Raw genomic sequence first — 6145 nt, forward strand, 5'->3', positions numbered from 1 at the left:
ATAAAACAAGTATGGTCTCTTTCATATGGACTTCAACTAAGTTGAATTTGAATTTGAATAATTATTTACCCATGGTTAAATCCCCATTGTTAAGCCATCTATAAGACATGTGTTAACCCTAAAACCCCTTATTAATCCGTAGATATTGAGTGATTACATTTCTATTGCTATATTGTCATGTAGGTTAGAACTCCTCATGATCCCATTTTATTATAATTGTACCGCTTCTCTCCTATATACATACTAAGGAGACCTAGTCTTAAAATAATCAAATATTGTCTTGTACATTGTAATCATTATAAATGGAGGTTTCCCACTTAAAGAGGAATACAATTATTAGTTTCTTATACTCTTTTATGGGTAAGGATCATAATATTTTGAATTATATCTCATGATCTGAGGGTTTTGTTACTTTGAACAGGTCAATTTTGAATTTTCACTATAACTTTTTTTCTATGAGGTTTCAAATCATGAAACTTGGAAAACATTGAAGAGAAATCATGATGAACATCTAGTTCAAACTTTATATATTGGTTCACTATAATTTCTTATATATAATCTAAGTAAGTTTAGGTTCTTATATGCTACTGAAGTTAGTTTCCAACAGGTCTGTTTGGAATTTTCCACTAAATTTTTTTCTAAGATGCTTTAGATAGTGAAAAGTGGACCACATTAAGGAGAAATTTTAGGGAACATCTAGTTAAATTTTTAGAATTTGGATCACTATACATTTATAGTTATAGCCTATGGAAGTTATGCTTTTTGAACAATCTTGAAATGAATTTTAAACAGGCCAACTTGGGGTTTTTCTATATCTCTTATTTGGTACTTTTCAAACTGCGAAATCTTCAGGTATTTTAAGAGGCATAAAAGAGAACCTCTTATACAAATTTTAGAATTATACTTGAAGAGTTGGATAAGTGGCATGCTATACAAGTTTTCTCATGGGAAGAGGCCAAAAATAAGTAAGTTTTGGGAAAGTTACCATAACTTTCACTTGACAAATCAAATTTAGCTCACATCTATGAAATTGCGGAAAATACATATAAGAGTATTACATAATTTTTTTAAGATCTAGAAGGGCTTAAATATTAGAGATATAACAATTAGAATTTATTCATTATGATGTTATCCAAGTTAAGGAACACAACTTACTAGTGACCTACCCTTTGATTAGAAGATCCATTTTTTTTGGTGAATAAAAGTTGTAATAAAGAGGAGTGGTATTATTATTTTCTAGCATGCCTCCAAATAAGGCTACTACACCAATTGAATCTATTGAAGGATCATTCTTGTCTCATGAAGAAACTAAAGAATTAGAACTTGGGTTATCTCAATTAGAGAAGAAAATTAATGAAATGGATGGTAGTATTGTTGAAAAAGGAGGATTTGTTAGGTTATCAAGAAAAGCTTAAATGAGAAATGGAAAAGAAGATGAATGAAAATAAGGAAGGAATGGAAAATACTATGAATGAAAATAAGGAATGAATAGAAAGGAAGATGAATCAAAATAAGGAAGAAATATAGAAAATGATGACTTCCATGGCAAATATTTTCTTGGAGAAGCTTCCTAAAAGGGATGCTGAGATCCAAGGAAATCATGAACATAAGGAGAATAATTTTGTTGAGAATCAATCTCATATTAGGAGTATGCTATTAGAATTTGAGAGAACAAATTTTGAATTGTATATCCATAATCATGATTTTTCAATCCAAGATCCACATCATCATGACTTAAAGTTAACACCAAGGAATTACTACAATCCTAAGATTGATATGAGTAAATTTGATGGTAAGGATCCTGTAACATGGAAATTTTTGATGGAGAAATACTTTTATCTAAACCAAATGGAATCCTTACAAAAGGTAAATATTGCATCCATGTTTTTAGAACAAGACAAACATGAATGGCATCAATGGCTTTGTGAAAGAAAAAAAAAATTTATATCATGGTCCATTTTTACAAAACAATTGATAGCACATTATGGGGATATTAAGAGAAACATTTTTTTAGTCAATTGTTAAATATTCGACAAAAAGGTACAATTATAGAGTGCATTCAACAATTCCAAAAAGTTGTGTCTGATATTAAATAATATTTCAGAGAATAATTGGTTAGGCATATTTATGGTGTCTCTTTGAACCTAAATCTCTAGAACATACTTTTATTCTAGAAAGGAAAGTTGAAAGAAAAAATATGGCCACTAGAAAAATGGTCACTACTAACCATAGAGAAAATCATGCTCCCTTTCCTAAAATGACAAGGTTGACTCCTCAACAAATGGATGAAAGAAGAGAAAAGGGACCATGTTTCAATTGTGAAAGTAATTATAGTAAATGGCATAATGAAGTGAGAAGAAATAATTCTACAGAGGCTGTGAATATAAGAAGATCAAGGGGTGGAAACTTTAGAATATCTATATCTAGAAGAGACTACTCCAATAATCTCTTGTCATGCATTGGCCGACAACAATACTCCACAAACCCTCAAGATAAAAGGTGTTGGCACACTTCTTTGAAAATTTCACAGGAAATTGTGATTCTTCACTAAGTCTCTCCCACATATATGAAAAACTAAAATTTCAACAAAAATATAATAAATTCAAGGATTACGGTAGGTGGGGCCCTCCTTCAACGGGTGACATAAGGAAAATATGTGAATCATACTTTAATAGAAGCATGTGAATTTCCCTCAGGTTTTGGTTGTATGGCACATTAACATTGGAATTGTTATATCTCTATATTATGTATGCTTTTGTGATTACATTCATCAATGCTCTTCATATTCTCAAGGGTTGAATCATGATGGTTGGTTTTAAATGAAATTTTTATATTTAAAGGTGGGTACCTCTCCATAAGTTCTATTTGAAAGTATGCATCATATAAATCTCTCAAGTGGTTATTATCCATGGTGGTATTTGAAAGGATATATATAGGGGTCTGTGAGGAATAGGTTTAAACCTATGTTATTTGCACACATAAACATTATACAAAGGTCAGATGGTAAGTTGATAATCCATTCCTCAACATTTTATCGAAGCATCTGTTATACCAAGGCATTATGGCAAAGATATAACTCAAAACCTCATCCAAACAATTGTCAATTGTTATGATATCATACCTCATCAACATAATGTTGGCATTATGGCTAAAGTGTTGTCCTTGATGGCAACCCATTCAGGTGATAGATCACAGTACTTCAAGTCAGCAGCAGAGATTGATGATCAGCTATCAAATATTGAAGAAAATAAGGGGTACGTAGGTACACCTTACATAAGGTGCGTACACGCAGGTCGGAGTTACATAGAGTGCGTACATACCCGCAGGTCAGCCATTCCGGAGGTGCGTACCCCCAGTGCACACATTTCAAGGCAAAGAAATTCACATGTGGGGTTTTCTTATGTTTTACTCTTGGTATTTAGCCGACGGTATTGGGTTATTATGGTGTCGGCTCGTGGTATTGATCCATGTTTTAAGGAAGAGCTTTCCTATATAAAGCAAAGGAGATCATTTGGCTTGAGTATGTTTTTGGTTGAATATCTTATGAGGGCTAGATCTGAAATATTATGATCTCTTGGGAGTATGTCTAGATCTAAATAAGGCGAATCTACTGATGGATTGAGATCTCTTCGGCGCATGTTCAGATCTGTAGATCTGACTGTCTGGGTTATTTCTAAAGTCTTGAAATCATCTATGCCCGAAGGTACGTAGGTACAGTGAAAGAAAAGTGCGTACGTACGCAGGAACGAAGCGTTTCAGGTGCGCCGGTACGCAGGCACAGAAGGGTTGCAGGTGCGGAGGTATGCAGGCACAGAAGGGTTGAAAGTGCGGAGGTACGCAGGCACAGAAGGGCTGCAGGTGCGTACATACGCAGGCACAGAAGGGTTGCAAGTGCGTACATACGCAGGCACAGAAGGGTTGCAGGTGCGGAGGTCCGCAGGCAGTTCAATGGACTCAGAGTGAGGTACGCAGGCAAACAGTTGAGTAGGGTGTGTACTGTAAGCAGGCGAGCAGTTAAGCAGGGTGCGTACTGTAAGCAGGCAAGCAGTTGAGCAGGGTGAGTACTGTAAGCAGGCAAGCAGTTGAGCAGGGTGCTTACGTAAGTAGGCGAGCAGTTGAGCAGGGTGCTTACTTCTCTTAAGATCTTTGTTTATCATTGCTGTGTTCTGGGTTTGGTTATATTATTGTTGATCTGGTTACTACAGTTGACTGGGTGATTTTCTTATACTTTATGATCATTTGATGCTTATGGATCCAGTTTGAAAATTCATGAAAAGTGGTCCTTGTAAGAAAAGAAGTAGGGGGTTGTAGCTCCCTTCCAGGAGAGACTGGAAAACGAGAAAGAGTTGTAGCTCTCTGCAGGTTGCAACCTGCGTACTGGTAAAGGACTGCACCAGTACAAAACCATTGTAAAAGGAGTTTCTAATTTGAAAGAAGATAGAGACATATTGCAGCAGGTGGTTTTCACCCATATTGGGTTTCCACCTTACATCTTGTGTTCTTTGGTGTGACTATCTGTTTTCTTTATTCATGCTCATTATTTTATGGTACTGACATGCAAAAATAATTCAAAGAACAAATAAGGAAGATTTATTAAAAGAATTAGATAATACTGATTCACCCCCCCTCTCAGTATTATTTCCAACAATTGGTATCAGAGCAGGTCCTTCAGAGAAGCTTGATCGCTTGAAGGTAGATCGTTCATCATGAGCAACTACGAGAGAGAAGCATCAATCAGACCACCGGTTTTTGATGGGACAAACTTCAATTATTGGAAGGTAAGAGTTACTGCCTATCTTCAATCTCTTGGTATAGAAGTTTGGGACATTATAGAGACAGGCTACGCTTTTCCTTCAGCTACTCCTACAGATGCAGCTGAGAAAAAGAAGTATGAAACAAATGCGAAAGCAGTCAGTACTCTATTAGGATGTATATCTCAATCAGAATTCATGAAGGTAATGCACTATAAATCCGCAAAAGAGATATGGGACAAAATTGTCACGAGCTATGAAGGAGATGAACAGGTAAAGCGTGCTAAACTTCAAACTCTCAGAATTCAGTATGAGACTCTCAAAATGTATAATGATGAAAGTGTGGCTAACTATTTTCTTCGGGTAGATGAGGTTGTTAATTGTATGAAAAATTTGGGTGAATAAATAAAAGAGGCTATTGTGGTTGAAAAGGTTCTAAGATCATTGTCCCCCAAGTTTGAATCTAAAGTATCTGCAATAGAAGAAAAAGAAAATCTACGGATTCTTACTATGTCTCAGCTACATGGAATTCTAACTGCTTATGAAATGAGAAAGGGAGGTCCATCAGACAGAAGAGAAGCTGCTTTCAAGGCATCAGGCAAAGGAGATTATTATGAAGCAAGCCACGTCCCAGAAGAAGAGGAAGAAGAATCAAATTTTATCAGAAATCTTCAAAGGGGTTCTGGAAGGTTCAGAGGTAAGTTACCTTTTAAATGCTTTGCTTGTGGAAGAGTAGGTCATTATGCTGCAAAATGTCCTTATAAGGATAAAGGAAAGGAACCTGCTAGATGGAACAAGAAACAGAACGCAAATAAGAAAAGCTACTACACTCATGAAGATAGTGATGGTCTATCAAACAGTGATGAAGATGAACAAGGTAATGAATATAAGTTGTTAATGGCATTTGAAGATGATGATTATATGGATGCTATAGATGTGGATAACCTTTATGATGAAATTACTAGACTCAAGAGATGTATAGAAGAAAAGAACATGATCATTGATACTCTACAATTTCAAATTGATGAAAAGGAAAAACATCTTGAAAAATTAGAAGGTGAAATTGTTGGTCTTAGAAAAGAGATTGAGAAAACAAAAGCTATTAATCTCAAGTTTGTCAAAGGATCTGAAACTTTGGATGAGATTATCAATGTGCAGTGGTCTCCACTAAACAAGACATGTTTGGGCTATAATGGAGAAACTTCTCAAGCATCCACCTCAAAAAGTTATCTTGATGCAGCAAGAAGAAATGAGCAAAAGCACAATGAAGATCATCAGGTAAAGCAGGGACGAATTACAAACAGAAACTATCAGGGGCAATCCATCTTAAGGGTGAACAAAAGCTACAACCAGCCACAGGTAAAATCTTCTCAATTTGGTTCAAGAATAGATGA

The sequence above is a fragment of the Pinus tabuliformis genome, chromosome 4_1, assembly GCF_031772625.1.
Source record: "Pinus tabuliformis cultivar Carrire ecotype Pingquan chromosome 4_1, CPIR1, whole genome shotgun sequence".
In the NCBI taxonomy this organism is placed as follows: Eukaryota; Viridiplantae; Streptophyta; class Pinopsida; order Pinales; family Pinaceae; genus Pinus; species Pinus tabuliformis.